Genomic DNA, 20,806 nt, shown 5'->3' with positions numbered 1-20,806 from the left:
TTACAAGTTGCATTCTCATCAAGGTCTTTCATGCTACTCTTGAGCACTAAGTAATTTCAATACAGATATCCTCCTCATCCCTTGCCCAATTTTATGTATTCCTTGCCGCTGGCTATTAACAATCACTTCAATTCATTTTATAAGTAGCCCTTAATCCTTGTTTGGGATTGTTGCATATTTTCTTTGACTATGTTCTTTCATGTCATAATATTTCAGAATATTCTCATTGTAAATATATAATTTCTTCTATTTTCTTATGCTAAATTTGACACCATTGTTTGACACCAAATCAATAGTATAAATATTATTTTATTGCAACTCAAATAATTAGATGATTAAATTTATTCAAAGAAGCCATTTCAAACATGTGAATAGAGCTCAAGCTCATCTTTGTTTATTTCATAGGCAATTACCATTAGGTTATCACATCTTGGCGACATCAAATGTGGCAAGATATAACACAAATTATTAATTTGATTCAATTTTAAAATCAATTCAAGGACATGTCTCATTGATGTTAGTAAAATCTCCAATACCAAATATCCATGCATACCTTTGAATTTTTGTACTAATTTATTTCTTATATTTAGTGATCTTTTAGAATGTAGAATGAGATTGTTTTTATATCCATGTTAATCTCCCTTCTTCTTATATTTCCTCTATCTTACTTGAAAGGACTTATGCTTCTTATTGTTGAATGCAAATTGAATTGAAGGTGAATTTATTTCCTTGTATCTAAATTTAAGGCTATGAGGCACTTGATAAAAACTTGCATTGATAATATTAAACTTAGCTTCCCTGACCCACTCTCCTAAGGAAACGACCGCCCCTATAAGAGAACCCAAGAAAAATTGCAAAAATTATGATCATAAAACCAAAATAGCACAATTTTTTAATGACTTAATTATTGAATTATAGCTTACATTTACGCTTCAATGTGTGAATCTATCACACAATGTTTTCAAACATAATTATTTAATTTTGAGATTCTGTCTCAAATTAACAATCCAAATTCCAAATCTTTTTCTAAGACCTTCAACAAAATTATAGAGTTCTACATAGACCCAATACTAATTTAAAAGACATTTAATATAAATTTCAATAAATGTAACCATTTCACATCCATTGGAGTAGTCACTTCTCTTCCTTCCAATACAAGTGCTATCACAAAAATGCACCAATATACTCCCCAATAGTTATGTATTTGACATCTGGATACAACTTACTGGCCTCCACCCCATCATGTCCAATTTCAAAATTGGTTTTATCACCCTTCACATAAATGAGATGGTAAATTGACACCATATAGTTTCCTGGAAAAGGTGTATCTAGATCACCAAATGTAGTTTTAAAAGTGTTAATATCACCATACCTGATAAGATTATAAGGACAAGGTTCAAAATCCTTCAAAATAAGATAACTTTTATGCTTTGGGTCTATCTCTGCTTCTGATGGATCTAAGATTTAACAGCCTTTATTTCTAATCTTGGTGTGATCCACAAATTATGTTGTTGTGAAACAATCTGAACAAAATGCTAATGAAAAGTTGGTCTTTCTAAAGCATTCCCCTATATAATGTGTTTTACTAAGTTCTTAAATTCCGAAATAAGCAATACCCATATTTCTTGCTGCTATTTTGCATTTTATTGTGTTTTTATTTTTTTATCAATGTTTTGAATCTGTGATTCATCATGATGATGATAGAAAGCACAAGGAATAACATCATTCTACTCCTTGAGCTCTCTGTCATCCTGATGATGGATCAGAGAGTGTGATATATAAAAATACAAACACAATCAAATCCAGAAATAACAACAAGAAACATAATAGATTGTGAAAAACTAATATCATTAATAAATGGTATATTCCCTAGCGTAATGTTCCCTCCACTACTTTTAACAATAAACCATTTAATTGGGGTTGCAAATCCTTACCTTGGACTAGTTTAGGAACCCGCTCCTCAGATAGATAGACCTTCTCTAAAGTCTTCCCCATCTTTGCCTCCCAAAGCGCTACAAGATCATTAGTGGAGATAATACTGGCAGGAGGCCTCAAGTAAAGAATCTTGTTCAAGTCCTTGTATCATCTACTGCCTTGATTGTGAATGTCCCAACATCTTCTTGCTTTGAATATACAGTTGCATTCCCATTTAAATATATTTTAGACAAAAGATCAAGTAAAATTCCAGTAACGGGGACCCTTGATCTGTTGTTGCTTTCTTTGAAACTCATGTCAAACATTATGATTGAAATAATAAATCTAATAATATAGATCATGAAATAACTCTAATAACATAGATCATGAATCAACAAGAGATCTTAATTGTAGTATAGTAATGTAACAAAGACCAGAGTTTGCGAAAGGGAATCCTATAAAACCCTAAGAAATGCATATCTAAAACAACATTGTCAGCTCATACATTTGATATTCATTAATCAACAATAAAAATGAAAATGACACATACATTTGGCAGTTCCATCTCCATAAATAACTATTTTGTCTCTTGGAGGAGCTGACAGGCCATGCTGGGCAAAATTAACAAGAAATTAGCTTGCAAAACTATTGGCAAAAATATATGTGTACGTGTTGATGTGTGTTTTATGCACATAACATTCATAATAAAATACCAAAGTAATTTACCCTCTCTTGAACAAAATCACCTCAGATGCTAAGGTTAAGATCAACTAAAATGATTCCAAGGTTTCTATAGTCAGGTCTTACGAGTGGGTAACTCAATGGTTGATGTGAATTGTTGTTTTCACTTGGGGACTTACACAATTGTTCAAATCAATTTCTCTTATCATGATATGGAATGGGTGTGCTAATAACTTAGGATATGGCAATGTAGTTCTGGACTCAAGACTTACTAAAAAAATGGCAAAAGGGAATAGGGTTCAGGAAATCTATTCTAAGCCTTGGAATGTAGAAAATGTCTTATGTCAAACCTCCAATAAATCCACATTCCCGTCTCATCTCTAGCTATGTGTGACAAAATCTTAGCTCTCTTAGGCTCTTTCTCCTTATTGATTCTAGCTAAGTAGTCATCAATGTCATCAATAGGCCACACCTCTATCATTTTCTTACTTTTTTAAATACTCCTCATCAACCAATCAGGAATAGTGACCATCTCCATACCATCATCGAGACACATCTCTCGATCAAGCCCTCTCAATGCCAAGATAACATCATAATCATCATCAGGATTATCCTTGGTCAAATCATATACATTCTGTTGGCATTTTTTATGTTTATGATGTGATTGTCACTGATTGACACACACTTGCATTGAGATCTTCTTTATATGTATGAGCCTAATCTCAACTAGAATATGTTGTAACTGGTATGTTGTATTATAGTTGTTAGACTATTGGTGTTTTGCAGAATGTGTTTACCGGTCTAAAGCGACATGTTAACCCCAAGCAGTTTGAGGATCTCAAGCGGTACGAAGGATCAAAGTGACAGAACACATACTTCCCACTCTTCATTTTGTCAAACCGGCAACCGACATTTTGCTTGAATCGGCATTTTGTATGAACCGGTAATACTCTGTGATGAGTTACCATCCACCGATTGTTTGATGGTGCTGACACTTTAATGGTGCTTTTTGTGTCATGTTACCAAGTATGTCCAGGTTCATTGAACCTAGGGAATTGGATTGTAATCCTATTGGACCGACATGAAATCAGATTCCTTTATAAGGACATCATGTCTAGGGTTTTAGGTTGTTATTGTAAAAAGTTAATGTTGTTGCTAGGGTTTAAGGTGGTTGAGGAGTTGAAGAGAATATGAATGTGTAGAAGACTGAAGTAATGCTCGAATGCATTAGGAATGAGCTATCAAGGATCTAATCAAGCAATCTGTGCTATCAGCTAGATCAATCACTTGTTGATTACTCACATCTTTGACAAGTCTGTAGCCCTTAACTGGGTAGGCCCAAAAGCCTTTTGTAAATCCTCTAACAAGGTGGTTCACATCTATGGATCTAAAATCCTCTAGCAAGGTAGTCTTTAATCGGACTTATCTCCTAACAGAGATTGAGATTCCTAACAGGATCCATTCTGGTAAAGAACATTGTAAGACCTTAACCGGTCTGGTTCCTATTCTGCAGATAGTTACTTGTGAGTTCCATCTCACTGTGGTTTTTTTTTCCCATTTGGGTTTCCACATCAAAATCTCTTGTGTTATGGTGTTTATGCTTCTGTGGGTGAATGCATTATTATCTATTTGGTTTGCATGTGTGTTAACTGGTTTGGCTGCCAAACTGTTTTGCTGGTTTACTGTTAGTCTTGCAAAGTGTTTAAGTGCAAAGATTTTTGGCATACTAATTCACCCCCCCTCTTAGTATTCATCACATTCTTTCCCAAATTAACCTCCAAAAGTACACTAGGGGATCCCGTCTGATCATCATCCTCATTCAGTGGAGCAAATGTCATTGTGGAATGTATATCTTGAATATTCTTTGGTAGTATCATAGTATTGGAATGTTGCTTAGTCCCCTTGTTTTGTTCCAGGGCACTTCAACTTCCTTGATTGATGATACACTAAGGAGTGGTGAAGGAATGATAGTCTTTTGCTTCTTCTTCTTAAACCTCCTCAATCTTCTTCCCTCTATCCTTGCCTTCTCTTGGTGTGGTCTTCCTTCTCCTAGGAGCTTGACTCTCCTCATCCGCATGAATCCTAATATCACTGATAGTCCTCTCATCATCTTCAGAAGAGGATTCCTCCAGTTTCATCTTTTCATAAGTGAAGGTAACACCCATATTAACTAATCTATTCATTTGAATATCCACCCATGCTTGGGAGAAACTTCAAGACCTCTCTCATCAATATATTCAAATCTATTTCTTCTAGCTCTGACCAATTAGGCAATAAAATTGCCTCCTTTATTTCATTTTCATATTGTGGATGCGTATGATCCCTATCATCTAACACTTGGTTATGAATGAGGAAAAGTCCACACTTCCTCATGAAATCCACTGACATTCTAGACCATATTCTTCTCTTTACTGCCCGCTCTTCCATCAGGTTGGCCCAATAAAATTCTATATCTACCTTATGGATGAACTTTTCTCCCTCGATCCTTCCAAATTTCTTATCTAGATCTAACCTTTCTCTTCTCTTGTATGTTGTAATCAATAGAATGCAAATTCTTCGCTTGATGTGTTGGCTGCTAAGGCGGATTGGCAAACCTCCAATGTCTTCCCAACTAAAATAGGAAATGGCATGCATGTTCTGTGCTTTCCCTTCTAGATTAAATCAAACTCTGGAAGTTGTCTCACCACTTCCAACAAGATCACTCTATCAAAAGGATACCTAGGAAGCCTGTAGGGTTTGGATTGAAATCCATGAGTCCTAAGGTATGTGAAAGTGGTAAACTATATGTACTACGATCCATATTTCTCTATCAGCTCCGTTGCCTCCTTTGACAACCTTTGGTGGACTCCACCTTGCAACATGCACGTTAAGTACATTGTGAATACATCATTCACTCTCTTATAATCTTCAATTCAATACATGTTTAGTTGTAGATATCAATCATAGCTCTTGAATTGTCCTTGTCCATTCATGACTTCACCTTTGCTTATCAATCCCTTGTATGTAATAAATCATGCAAGTAGGTACACCAAATAGGAAGTCATAGTGAATGATCTAGACCATTCCACATTCCTCAGCTGAAAATCCAGATTGTCACTTATGATTTTCGACCAATTTATCAATGTTCCTTTTAGAAAATACTAGATGAAGTAGAACATCCATCCATCGTATATGTGCCTTACGGCATCCCCATTAATCGTTTAAGTAGGAATACTAAATCACTATATTCCTCTTTGAAGTCTGTGCACATGAGTATCTTGGGAGCCTTGGAATGATGAGTCCTAGGCTTGATCATCCACTCCTTGTTTACTACAATCTTGCACGCATCTTCTTCTTATATCGGTTTTCATATTCATCCTTAGTTATATCTTTCATATCCACTCCTTGTGGAATTCCAAACACCTCAACAATCACATTGTCAACAAGGAAGACAATGATGGCACCCTTAGGAGTCTTGATCATTTGGGAGCAAGGATGATAACATCATGCACACTCCAGGATAAGATCACTACACTGTATGGATTTTGGAAATCCAGCAACTTGATAAATGCCACTCTTCATAATGTTCACATAAGCTGGTGAAAGAATTTGGTTCCCAATTCTGAACATCCGCTGTCGCATTTGGCTCATGTTTAGGAAATGCATGTTCATGTCTATAATCTCCTTCCATCTAGATGACATCTTGGATTTTGGATAGAATCAAGTCTCAACTATCTTATGTTGTTCTCTCCTTTCCTTGAGTCTGAACTTCGACATCGTACCTGTACGAAGCTATAAGTTAGAACTTCGAAAAAATATTCCTGACAAAATTTCTGATTTCCTAATGATTTAGATAATTTTGAGTATGTAAATCATTAAAATAATCCACATTATCAATAGATTTCGACAATTGAATGCAAAAATGTGACAAAGTTAGGGTATAAAACCCTCATTAATTTCATTGAAATTAACAATTTTCAAACCAAATTCTGAAAACACCTCCTTATACTTAGAAATTATATTCAAATAAGAGTACGAAGGAGTATACCAGATCAAACAATGACTAAGGAAAGGTGTGAAAGGTTATGTTTTGACACAAAACTATGTCCGAAGACACCTTCCGAAGTCAACAATGGCTGCCAGCAAATCCGAAGACAACCTGCAACTTCACAAATTAATCTCTAAAAACATGTTGCAATCACCCAAATGTGCACAAACTTGATTAAAATCAATTTCAATGATGAAAAAAATCATATTCGGGAATGTAAGTATGGCTGGTAAAAATAGTTTTTTTTAAGGACAAGTCTGAAAATGAATTGTTTGAGACTTACCAGCACCTTGGAAAGTAGTAAAAACCCCTGAAAATGATAAAAAATGACGAAGGAATGAGTTCCAAGCAAAATCGCCAAAGTGGGTAGGTGGCTGGAGATGAAGATTTTCAAAAGACAGCCCCCCAACAATGGAGTTTCAGACCTACAACAACATTCAAATGTTCTGAAAATGCACTAAAACTCCACAAAACACCTCCAAATGCAAATTGCCTAAGTTGGAATTGGCTGGGCAATGAAAATTGAAGTTTAAAAATTAATTACCAACCAACAATGGAGGTCACACAAACTCAACCATGGCGATATATCAGGCCTAAAAAACTATTATTAGCAGTCCTCCAATAATTGCACCACAAATGGTGAAGAGAATCACCAAAAATGGAGGTGAAAATTGTCCAAAACAAAAATCGCCTTCCTCTAAAAATCACAAAGTCAGAAAATGAAGCTTTAATGGCACTCAACTAGTAGCCAAAACAAATCGCCTTGGTTGGGAATGGAGGAAAAATAACAATAAAATCAACTTGCAGCTCAATGGTGTCAACTTGACACTTCACCAAAAAACTCGCCGACTAGAGGAAAAATTGCGCTTTGCAATCACACACTTGGCAAATATAATAATATAATAATGCTGGGATCTCTGCTTTTAAACTTGCTTTCACCATCAACTTTCACTGCACAAGCAATGTGGGATAAAGAACTTATACTTATACTTGCCTGACAAAAATCGATTAGCTTCTAGAAGGTAAAATTCATTTAATGTTTATTGTAAATCATTTATTAATTGTTTTTATATATATATTTTTTAAATAATCATTGCACTTCATAAAAACAATTCAATTTGGGGCTCATTTAATTGAAAGATCTTAAAATTTAGATAAAAAAATGACCAATGAGGAAAATCGATTTAACTTGGGATAAAAATCACAACAAAATTCATTAAAAATCATTAAACATCCCCTTTGGGGAAAAATCAATCCAAGTAGGGATAAAAATCCCTATAAAAAATTCACCAACTTGTACAAAAATGGGTCCAGGATAAAATCAATTTGGGTCTGGAATCAAAATTCCAACTAAAACTTCATCACTTAGCACAAAAATCCTCCTAGGGGAAAATCGATCCTAGTATGGATTTTCACTGGACACAAAATCATCAAAATCACTCTCAGTGGAAATTCGCTTAGGGTCCAGAATGAATATCTACATAAAAATCCACAAAATCTCATCACAAAAGGTCTTGGTGGAAAATCAATCCATGTCAGGAATCATCACAAAAGTCATCTGTAACCTTATCCATACTCCCAATGGACAAACAAAGGCAGTCAGGAAAAAAACCCAACACTTAGTCAAAATTAATCATCCTGGTGGAAAATTGATCCTAGTATGGATTCTGAATGGGGAAAAACAAGGCGTATCTCGATTCTAGGGGAAATCCATGTCTAGTCTAGATTTTGAGTGAGGGAAAATCATGGGTAGTCAGGAATATGAGGGAAAAGTAAATCTAATGTGGAATTTTAACCTTTTAACCCTTAGAATATGGATTTTCATTCAAAAAATGATGATTTTTTCACTCAAAATCACTAGGAAACTTCAAAACTCAATTAAACTCATATGGACTTAGGCAAATTCATCAAAACATTGAGCGACAAAATCAACTTGAATAACTTCCTAGGAGTGACAAAACAACTCCAAAAGGTCCAGAAACACCTTAGCACTTTAAAATTTACCGACGTGGACATTCAAAAACATGTTAATGCTCAAAAGGTCTACACTTAGACAAAATTAGGATCATTTAAAATCTCAACTTTACACGCTTGATCCTATAACTTCAAAAAACCTAAACGACAATAGGCATGATCAAAATTCCAAGACTCGAGCATGGGAAACTCAAAATTACCCACTATGCTTCCAAAACTCTAAACTAACCAATGTGAAAAGAAGGAAAAGAGGGGTTCCCCATTTGCAATGGGGTGATGTGTGAAAAGGTCACAACATCTGGCGACTCCATAGAGGAATAGTTCCTGAACATTTCAAGAACAAAGCTCAATCTGACTCTTAGAATCTTCAATTAATCCTTGCATATAACATAGCAAAAAGTTTTTAGACACAATGCACCACTGAGAGGGGAGTGAATAAGTGGTTCTCAATCTTTTCCCATTAACTACCCTATGTGAGAATATCGGTTCACAAATCTAACTCAATGCAGACTTACCAGTTAGTGGGGAGACCAGCACAAATGCAATCACACACTAAGGGACATCTCATAACACTGTCATGTATGAGGAAAACCCAGGATGGGAAAAACCTCGATGAGAAATGTTGCTGGAGACTACTGCTCCAATACAGCCTCACAATCAATCTCTGATTACAATGTTTAGGGAACCAACCCAAGGAGCACCAACCCCTGATTTAGGGCATCGACCCAAGGAGCTACAACCCTTGCACCAAGCTCCAACTTAGTGAATACAAAACATATTCATTTACAAGTTAGTAGCCTTGTTACAAATGGATTTTGTAACTCTTCCTCAAATCTCTTTGTTGGATCTCTTGTCCAATTACTTGTTGGTTCTCTCTCTCTTTCACCTTCTCACTACTGCAACCTAATCTTCTGTTGCAACCTTATCGGTTCAACCTCTTTTTATTCTCTACTGGTTCCTTATTTCCTACTCTGCACTCTTCTACAACTCTTCTCTACCGGTTTGGTCACCACCGGTATACTTCTCTCATAGACTCACTTGCAGACTACTAGTTCCTCATCATTGTCGATTGATCCTCTCAACTTGATTCTCACTCTCACACACTCAGTCTCTTTTGAAAGACTCATTGAGTACTTGACTAATTTGCTCTTATTTTTAGAAGCAACACTCTCCCCTTCAACAACCACCTTCAATTATTTTGGCTTAATTATTTATAACCTGGTTTTCTCGCCAAAAGCCAATTCAAATCTCAAGTGGCTAGGGTTTCCTCATCAATCTCGAGGCAAACCAAATCCAATCAGATCTTGTCTGATGTGATCTTATAGAAAACTATCTGCACATCACCGCCATTAACGTGCCTGCAAAAAAAATGTTTTCTATGTTTAGCAAACACGGACAGTCAGTTGGCAAGACACAAGATCAATCACCATTAATGGTTCTACAGATTTCATCACCAACCTCATTCTACACTTGGACACTCTGCATTGATCGATGCATCCCATCGAACACCTTTGTTCGACCTTTCTCGAGCTGTACACCACTACAACACCTCCCATGATTTTTGGGATCTATAATAAATGTTGACCAACACTGCAACAACCTCATCAGTGCACACTCCATCTACCGCTGCAAGCAAGTCCGCCAGCTTGGACCTTTGTGTCGGTTCAGACATGATCATCGACCAAATACTCAATCGGTTCTTCTTTTGTTTCGGTTCACTAACCCTACCGGTATCTCACACTTTACCGGTTATCCTTCATGTTCTCTCTTTGTTGAACTACCGGTGGAGCACAACTGGTCACCAGACATGTCTATCCATAGAATGCTCATTCTCATCAGCTAGAAGCACATCTCTTAGCCTCTTGGATTCTTCACCAATTCTCATGCTTACTGATATCCATCCTGATGATACCATGTCATCAACCTTCAACGGTTTCCGTCTAAGGCATCTGTTTGTCGGTTTCATTCTCTTTTTTCAGCTGCTCCAGTTTACCTTCTTCATCATCAAACTAAATATCATCTCACTCAGTTTTTCAAGTTGAGAAACCCATCACTCTTCATTTGTTTCGGCATCTCAACATGCCTTCTTTGTTGGTTCAGTGCATACCCCTGATTTCATGCACTTGAGGCATTCCTTTGATTCACTGGTAGATTCGGTGTTAGCCTTCAAGCACCTTTCTTTATCTCTTCTTCCTTATCTCACAGAACTACGATGCACACTATGCACAATAGGAGATAAGTTCCACTTACCAGTGGTAGTGATTTCTTGTCATCTGCATCTTGCAATGCACTCATGTGGCTTCCCTATTTGTGCAACATATCTTCAAATAAGCACATGTGATCTAGTGTGGGCACATTCATTGTCAGTCATCTCTTCACATGGTGACTACATCTCTTATCCGGTGGGAGTCTTATTATTCTGCAACCACATAGCATACCGGTAACCTGTACATCCCACATCTCCCATGTTGATGTGATTTAGGTAGCATTTCGCCTCTTCATTACAAACAACAGCTCAAGCACCTGCTCATTGCCAGCATGTCACTTACTAGTTGACATACTCTCCATACCGGTAACTTTTCCATTTCATCCACACAAGTCAGACACTAACTTGTGTACTTGTGACCTCAGTGATCATTCCTCTGAATGCCATTCTCTTCCTTTCCGGTGTTCTACAACACAAGGTGATATCATAGATAAATATATCTCATCCTGTACTCCTTCATGATAGTGTTGCACAAACAACTCTTATACCGGTAGTCATCCTATGCCGGTTGATATGAATGACAACACAATGCCAACAATCTCCCCCTTTGGAATTGATGTCAACTCATGTAGTATCCAACATACTACATAATCTTCTCCCCCTTTCTATTATCCAATAGATTCTCACACATGTAGTATGCGGTATACTATAGAATCCTTCTCCCCTTTGACAACAATGGCAAAGGGCACTATCAGGATATCATTCCTCCTTGTATTTAGCGATCACTAACATAATTATTTCTCCCTTTTTTCTTTACCGGATGTATCTCCTCCTTTGATACCAACTTTCTTTATAATTAAATGTGATTGTACTATGAATACAACCAACCAAATGACAAGTAGATACCCTTAACCATGAAATTATCTTGGGTATTCCTACTACAATTTCCAACATCTGCAGTTTGGGCAGTTAGTATCCTTACAAGTTCAATCATGTCAGCTCTACATCATAAGCACTTGAACTCCCCCTGAGTTATACATCTCAGGTCCTCAATGCCTGTCAGGTCCAATATCGGGCACCAATCATCTCCATATATTGGTTGAGCTGTGCAACTGTGATCATCTGATGATCTTTCAGCTCCATTATTTTACCACAACCTATGATATGATCTTGGATGTACACAATGCCATACAATGTCATCATCAAGTCATAGATCAAACCAGTTAGCCCAAAAACATGCGAGCATGCATAACCAACCACCGGGCTAACATATGTCATTCAAGTCTTTTCCAATACCACCTGAGATATAAACGCCACATTCCATGCTATCAAGGCTATTTTAATAATCTCCAACCTCATTGTCTTACATAACCTGCAAGTACCTATTAGCATTCATACCGGTAACATCCTGCACATACCGGTTTCTTGTACTGGTCCATCATCACTACTGGAGCACCTTCTCATGACTCCTAACATTTTGTGTCACTTTGCATCTGATTACAATTATTGTTAATCTCCATCCATTGACACATGCAGTAGTGATCCAAATTTCATCTGTAGGTGTGTATTCAAGGAAGCTTCTACACGCACTTATCATCTCATTTCCTTGCTTCATTTTAACAACAACTTGTTCTTCCATGTGTCCTCTTCCACTGAGGGGATGAATGATAAGTTCAGTGTATTACTCCCCCTAAGATCCTGCATCTCCTCTAAGCCTTAGGAGATATCACCTATGCAATGAATACACAATGCTGATCCATGGTCTTCTTCCTCCATACCTGCTTGGTCTCATTCTTCTTCCCATTTTCAGGCTTAGAAGTAGCTCTTACCATCTTCTACTGATGGGTCCTTTCATTTTTGGATTCTGCATCACAACCGGAGGTAGTGCTATAGTATCACACAACATTCATCCCAACTTCATGATTGGGTAATCTCGTGACATACTAGTTTGACCATCTTCTTTTGGTCATGTTGTTGTGACTGGCAGCCAAAATCAGTGAACCTTTTGCTCCTATAGGGACATTTTTCCTTTGGTTCCATGCAAGTCTCTGACTTCCATATGCTTTGTACCCACTTTTCTGCAAAGCATAGTTGCTATACTAGCCTCCATATGACTGCAAGTTCCTCTTCCTGCATTCAAACTCTCTATGGCCAAATCCATTGCAGTTATAACAAACATTATTTGTGTAACCGAGAGAGGAGATATGCATGTATCTACTCCGGGATAAATTTTTCTCATATGCATGATATCTATTAGATCCTACATTATTTCTTCTAGATCTATTTCTACATTCTTCTACCCTATGACCATAACTATTACATGCAAAGCAATAACTAGAGAAGGATGACATATGCGTTGCAAATTTATTCTACCATGCATGGGGAGATCTTACCAATTTAGAATCTCCATTTCTCTTTCTTTGAGGATGGATCCTGGGTTGTCCATTCTTTAAATTTCCTCCATCTGATCCTTTCTTCTCCCACACTTGTCTTGTCCTATGGGTTGTAGCATTCCTTTGTCCTCTTCCAGTAGGAGTTGTTCTTTTCCATCTTCTCATGTTCTTTCTTCTAGTGAAGCTGTCTTCTCCCATTTTCCCTTTTCCTTTGGGATCTGCATTGTTCCTCCTTCTTGTAGCACTAGTCTTCATTCTTGTCTGCAAGTCTTCACCGGTTATGGTTAGGTCAACCTTCTTTTAGGGAGCATTTCTAACAATGAAGGTCAGTCTCTTGTTCTCTCCATTTGAGGAAACAAACAAAATTTCATTGTGGGGGACTTTCTTGCTGGTGGAGAATTCACTGACACAACTTCCTAATCCACCAGTATCCTTGGCATGCTTTTGCTTCTTCAATATCTTGTCCAAGGCATCACTGCTGCCATCAAACTAGATTCTTACCTTGAGCTCATCCTGACATTTCTCAAGGTCCTTTCAGAGCGTCTCCATTTCTCCAAGCAACTTCTGATATTCTTTATGTTTTACTTCTATCTTAGAGGCTAGATCATTGCATCGATGCTCTTTGGTATCTTCCTTGTGGGACATCAACTCTTAGATGCTTTTCTCAGATTCTTTGAGGCATTTAATCAACCGGTTCTACTCCACTATAGCAGCATTCTTGACTAACTTGTATTGATTTTTCACTCTTCTGAGTTCTTCAAGTGCATTCACAAGCTCACCTTCAAGATCAACTTTTCTATATCTTCTTCTTCACCTTCACTATCACTGTCAAAGACATCTCACTGGTAGGAGTGATTTGCATGAACATTCTCAGATGTGTGCCTCTCATTATCTATCTCATGGGACATGAAGAGATGAGTCTCCTCATCACCATTGTTGTTGCAACAATCTGATCTACCTCTATCATCTGTACATGTGTCTGCTGCATTTCTCTTCTCACTCTCACAAAATGATCCAGTGGTGCAAGGTTCATTTCCATAAAGCTTCTTTAGTATATCCCATAGACTCTTTGTCGATCTACATTTATCCACTTGTGAGGGAACATCACTGGTTAGTCCACTGAAAATAGCTTTCATGGCTTCATCATTGCACAAGGATCTTCTTTTTTCTCCAAGACTGGTGGGAGGACTGACATTATTAGGGAGACCATTAACAACCACCATCTAGACATCATAACCTAGGGAGGACAAGTAGACTTCCATTCTGCAACTCCAAATCGCATAGTTTGATCCATTAAACACAACAGTAGGTATTGACTAACACTTAACCATTGTGTCCTAGACAGGATCTACCCAAGCAAGAGAAAGCTTGAAGAATAGGGTACCTAGGCTTTGATACCAATTGTTAGACACAATGCACCACTGAGAGGGGGTGAATCAGTGGTTCTCAATCTTTTCCATTTAACTATCCTATGTGAGTATATTGGTCCACAAATCTAACTCAATGCAAACTTACTGGTTAGTGGGGAGATCAACACAAATGCAATCACACACAAAGGACATCTCATAACACCAACATGTACGAGGAAAACCCAAGATGGGAAAAACCTCAGTGAGAAATACTACTGGAGACTACTGCTCCAATCCAGCCTCACAATCAATCTCTGATTACAATGTCTATGGCACCAACCCAAGGAGCACCAACCCCTGATTTAGGGCACCAACCCAAGGAGCACCAACCCCTAATTTAGGGCACGAACCCAAGGAGCTACAACCCCTGCACCAAGCTCCAACTTAGTGAATATAAAACATATTCATTTACAAGTTAATAGCCTTGTTACAAATGGATTTTGTAACTCTTCCTCAAATCTCTCTACTAGATCTCTTGTCCAGTTCACCGCTGGTTCTCTCTGTCACCTTCTCACTGCTGCAACCTAATCTTTCATTGCAACATTATCGGTTCAACCTCTTTTCCTTCTCTACCGGTTCCTTCTTGCCTAGTCTGCACTCTTATGCAACTCTTCTCTACCGGTTTGGTCACCACCAGTATACTTCTCTCACAGACTCACTTGCATACTATCGGCTCCTCATGGTTGCCGGTTGATCCTCTCAACCTAATTCTCACTCTCACACAATATCTTTTCAGATACTCATTGAGTACTTAACTGATTTTCTCTTATTTGTAGAAGCAACGGTCTCCCCTTCAGCAGCCACCTTCAATGATTTTGGCTTACTTATTTATAACTTGGTTTTCTTGCCAAAAGCTAATTAAAATATCAGGCAGTTAGGGTTTCCTCATCAACCTCAAGGAAAACCAAATCCAATTAGATCTTATCTGATCTGATCTTCTAGACAGCTATGTGCACATCACCACCATTAACATGCCTTCAAAAAATGCGTTTGCTATGTTTATAAAACACGAGTAGTCTATCACCGAGACAAAAGATGAATCACCATTAATGGTTCTGCAGATTTCATCACCAAACTCATTCTACACCTGGACACTCTACATTGATCGATGCATCCAATTGAACACCTCTGTTTGACCTTCCTCAAGCTGTACACCTCTACAACACCTCCCATGATTTTTGGGATCTATAATAAATGTCGACCAACTCTGCAACAACCTCATCGGTGCACACACCATCTACCGATGAAAGCAAGTCCACCACCTTGAATCCACATGGAACCTTTATCGACAAGCCACTAGCTTGTACCTTTGTGTCAGTTCAGACAGGATCACTGACCAAACACTCAACCAATTCTTCTTTTTTTCTGATTCACTAACCCTACAAGTATCTCACACTTTACCGGTAATCCTTCATGTCTGCTCTTTGCTAAATTGCCAGTGGAACACAATTGGTCGCCAAACATGTCTATGCATAGCATGCTCATTCTCATCAGGTAGAAGCACATTTCTTAGCCTCTTGGCTTCCTCACTGGTTCTCATGCTTATCGGTGGCCATCCTAATGACACCATGTCATCAACCTTCAACATTTTCATTCTAAGGCATCTGTTTGCTGGTTTCATTCTCTATTTTTCAGTTGCTCCACTTTGCCTTCTTCATCATCAGATTGAATATCATCTCAGCCAGTTTTTCAAGTTGACAAACGCATCACCCTTCATTTGTTCTAGTATCTCAACATGTCTTCTCTACCAGTCCAGTGCATATCCCTGATTTCATGCACTTGAGGCATTCCTTTGATTCATCGGTAGATCCGGTGTGAGCCTTCAAACATTTGCCTTTATCTCTTCTTCCTTATGTCACAAAAATATGATGCACACTATGCATAATAGGAGATAAGTTCCACTTACCAGTGCACTCATGTAGCTTCCCTATTTGTGCAACATATCTTCAAACAGGCACATATAATCTGGTGTGGGAACATTCATTGTCAGTCATCTCTTCACATGGTGACTGCATCTCTTATCTGATGGGAGTCCTATTGTTATTAACCACACAACATATTGGTGACCTATACATCCTACTCCTCCTGTGTTGATGTGATTTAGGTAGCATCCCACCTCTTCATCAAAAACAATAGCTCAAGCACCTTCTCATTGTCAACACATCGCTTACCAGTTGACATACTCTCCTTACTGGTAACTTGTCTATTTAATCCACACAAGTTAGACACTAACTTGTGTACCGGTGACCTCAGTGATCATTCCTCTGAATGACATTCTCTTCCTTACCGGTGTTTTGTAACACAAGGTGATATCATAGATAAAGATATCTCATCCTGTACTCCTTCATGATAGTTTTGCACAAACAACTCTTATACTAGTAGTCATCCTATGTCGGTTGACATCAATGACAACACAATGTGAACAAAAGTTAGAAAACACATTTGAAAGGATGGAATCCAAGAACTATATCAAATTACTTAGTCATTGATTATCCAAGTGTGTGCAATTGCATTCATTACCTTCACGATATTATTGTAAAGTCAAAGGATCCAGTGGGACTAGCTACGTGAGTTGTCCATACTCCAAAAGCAACTTGGATAGAGCCTCACTGCCTGTCAGACCTCTATAGCCCCGATGAGGTTATTGTTTTAGTCTCATGAATATTGCTCCACTATCAGCCAGGCATCTATAGCTTCGGTGGAGTTACTTGCATGTTCCCATTAGCCAATTTAGATATTTCATTTCTTTGCATTTTTTTTTTCTCTTTTCTAGATGATATCTTCCTTTCAAGTAATTTCATATTCTGTCAATTCCTTTGGCTCGTAAGCAATAGAGCTTACTAGGGTTCGAGAATTACAGTGGTATTGAAGTAGGATATAAGATTTTTCACTAGTCACAACTTCACCTGAAAAACCTAAAATAACCCAGACAAAATTAATGTGTAAAATATAATAATCAAATAATGTCAACGTTGAGATACAATTAATTTTTTCCAATCCCATCAGATACGGGTTCAACCTATGATATACTATAAAATAACAATTTCCAATTCAAAAGAACTTCATGAGGTATCATTCAAGAAATAGACCGAACAAATCCTAGTGAAATGTAGAGTGTGTCTTAAGAACAACTCCCACATCACAAGCGGATATTCCTCAGAACTAACACCTAAGAAAAGATGACCTAAACCTAAAGAAAAACCCAAAAGTGGACCTAAACTATGGAAAACCAAAAGCAGACCTATTCTAATTATGATAAAAGGAGTAGGCTTTAGATGAAACCTAAGGTTGGAAGTAATGCTTGAGCAATTTTCCATTGATGGGAAACAAAACATCCTCACCAGTTAAATGTTTTAGCTTGAATACATTCTCTCCTAGTATCTCAGCAGTCAAATAGGGGCCTTTCCATAATTTGTCAAATTTGACATGATATCCCCTTCTCTTGTTGGCTTTGTCCCAATACAACACTAGGCCATAAATTCTAAAGTCTTTTACCCATTCTTTTCTGGCCAACCATCTCTTAACTACACCTTAGTGTTTGGTGAAATTATCTAATTCCATGTCTCTCTTTTCTTCTAGATTCATCAATTGTGTTAATCTTGTTTGCACTTTGTCTTCGCCCTCCATGTAATCTTGGATAAATTTCAATGTAGGAATTCTCAATTGTATGGGGAAGCCACACTCTTGCCCATATACCAGAAAATATGGGGAAGTCCCCAATGAATTCTTCACTCTTGTTCTATCTGCCCAAAGGGCGAATCTCAATTGAGTGTGTCAGTCTTTTGGATTTCTATCTAGCAACTTCTTGATCACACTTAGTAGCTTGTTTGTTGATTCAGCTAACCCAATACCATGAAGATAATAATTCGATTAAAACTTAAGGGTTATACCATATTGAAAAGCACAATTTGAAAATTTTAATGATGTAAAACTAGAACCATTATCATAAACAATAGCATGTGGAAATCCAAACCTAGTAATGATGTTCTCCTCTTAAAATTTAATCACAATGTCAGTTGTACATAACTTAAAAGCTTGAGATTTTGACCACCAAGTACAATAATCAATCATGGTTAGAATGTACCTATGTTGCATAGAGGAAGGTGGATTGATCATACCAATGAAGTCGATATCCCACATAGCGAAAGGTCTGGACTCGATCATGGGCAGTAGTGACATGGCTGGATTCTTTTCTCGCAAAGAAGTCAGCTAGCATGTGTGACATGTCTTCACATGTTCATGAGTATCTCGAAACAAAGTAGGCTAGTAATAGTCTTCTCTCAAAATTTGGTGTGTAGTAGCCAAGCTTGCACCATGACTTGTCCCAAATTTGTTGTGAAAATGCACCATAATTTGTTTATCTTCATCTCTACCAACACATCTCAAATATATTCCTTCATGATTTCTTTGGTATAAAACTAATCCTTGTAACATAAAATGTTGATGCTTCAATCTTAATGCTCTCTTTAAAGCGAGGCTCATACGAGCGAGACACTTCTAGTTTAGTAAATAGAAAACAATTTCTCTATACCATTCATCTAGAGTGACATCCTCAATTGCATAGACTTGTTGGACTAATAGGGGTTCATCCATTGCTAAAGTCTGCACTAAGGCTTGACCTCTAACAAGTCTCATAGGTTGGATCTCGATGTCGTACTCTTAGATAGTGGTGACCCACTTTCCTCTCCTTTCTCCTAATTCATTCTACATAAGGAGCATCTTAATTGCTGCATCTGGGACTATGACATAAAATTTAATCCTCAAAATGTAATGTCTAAATTTCTTTATCACTTTCACCAAAGCATAAGCTTGTTTCTCTACATTCAGATATCTTAGTTCTGCATCTTTCAATAGTGTGCTCATAAATGCTATGGGATATTCATCTTTATCTTCATTCTTATGTATAAGGATTACAACACTGGTATGTTTAGATGCAAAATAATACAAGTGAAAAGGTCTTGTATAATCAGGTCTGAGAAAAATAGGAGCATCGACGATGGTGGACTTGATCTCTTCAAACACTTTCTTTTCTTTTGTCATGCACTCCATCTTTGCATCTTTCTTCAACATTTCATTCAATGGTCATATTATCTCAGCAAATCTAGAGATAAATTTCCTCACAAAATTAATCTTACCGAAGAAGGGGTTCAGTTCTTTCTTACTGCATGGGAGGTTTATCTTTGATATAGCTTCAACTCTTTTTGGATCAATAGAAATTCCTCTCACTGAGATAACATGTCCTAACAATTTACTTTTTGTAACCCCGAATATGCATTTCTTGGGATTAAGAGATTTCCTACATTTTCTGCTTCTTTGAAATAACTTTCTCAAATCTTCAATGTGATCTTCTCTTTTTCTTGAGAAAACTCTAATGTCATCCATGTACATAATGATGTATTTTCCAATTAAATCTTGAAATGCAATATCCATAGCTCTCTAGAACATGGCTTCAACATTGATCAAGCCAAATGGAATCCTTTTGTATGCAAATATAACTCACTTTGTGGTGAAGATTATTTTCAATCTATCTTCATATTCTACCATTACCTAGTTGTATCCTGAATATCCATCCAAAAATGACATCATCTGTGATTTATTCACAATCTGTAAAACCTCATCCAATGACGAAAGTGGGTAGTTATCCTTTTTTGATGCTCTATTCAAATTTATGAAATCAACACAGAGTCTTATCTCTCTATTCTTCATTCTAACTGGAACCAAATTGGTAAACCATGTCGAGTGTCGTATGAGAAAGATAATCCTAGCTGACAACAATTTTTTCACTTCTTGATATGAGAGGCTCCAGCAAAGGGTTCATTGGCCTTTGTCTCTGTCTAAATGACTTAATGTCTGGCTTCAAGGGAATAGTGTGTGTAATTATTGATGTATCATATGTCTTCAAATCATCATATCCCCATAAAAACACATTGGGAAAGTCTATCATGTTCTTCAATATGCCTTCCCTTTCGCTGGGCGATCATGCTTTCCCTATGAATATATTTTTAACTTCTTCATTATTTCCCAAATTTACCATTTCATAGGCACCTCCACTTGAATCATGCGATCTTTCTACTTTCATATTATCTTGATCAAATATCCTTTCTAGCTCTATCATCCCCTTAGGAATGATGTTTGTCTTCAAATCTAAGATACCATCAGAATTATATTCTATTTCCTTGGCTTCCTCTTCATCAATAATATA

At 37.3% G+C, this 20,806-nt stretch overlaps 1 pseudogene; it reads right to left on the bottom strand.

Annotated features, from left to right (window-relative positions):
* Positions 1–1,164: 1,164 nt before the first annotated feature.
* The window catches only part of LOC131034382 (phenylcoumaran benzylic ether reductase IRL1-like), a 62,136-nt pseudogene continuing 42,494 nt past the window's right edge, over positions 1,165–20,806 (bottom strand).

The sequence above is a fragment of the Cryptomeria japonica genome, chromosome 4 (genome assembly GCF_030272615.1).
Source record: "Cryptomeria japonica chromosome 4, Sugi_1.0, whole genome shotgun sequence".
NCBI lineage: Eukaryota > Viridiplantae > Streptophyta > Pinopsida > Cupressales > Cupressaceae > Cryptomeria > Cryptomeria japonica.
The sequence above is the reverse complement of the archived record's forward strand: the minus strand, read 5'-3'. Positions and strand labels throughout refer to the sequence as shown.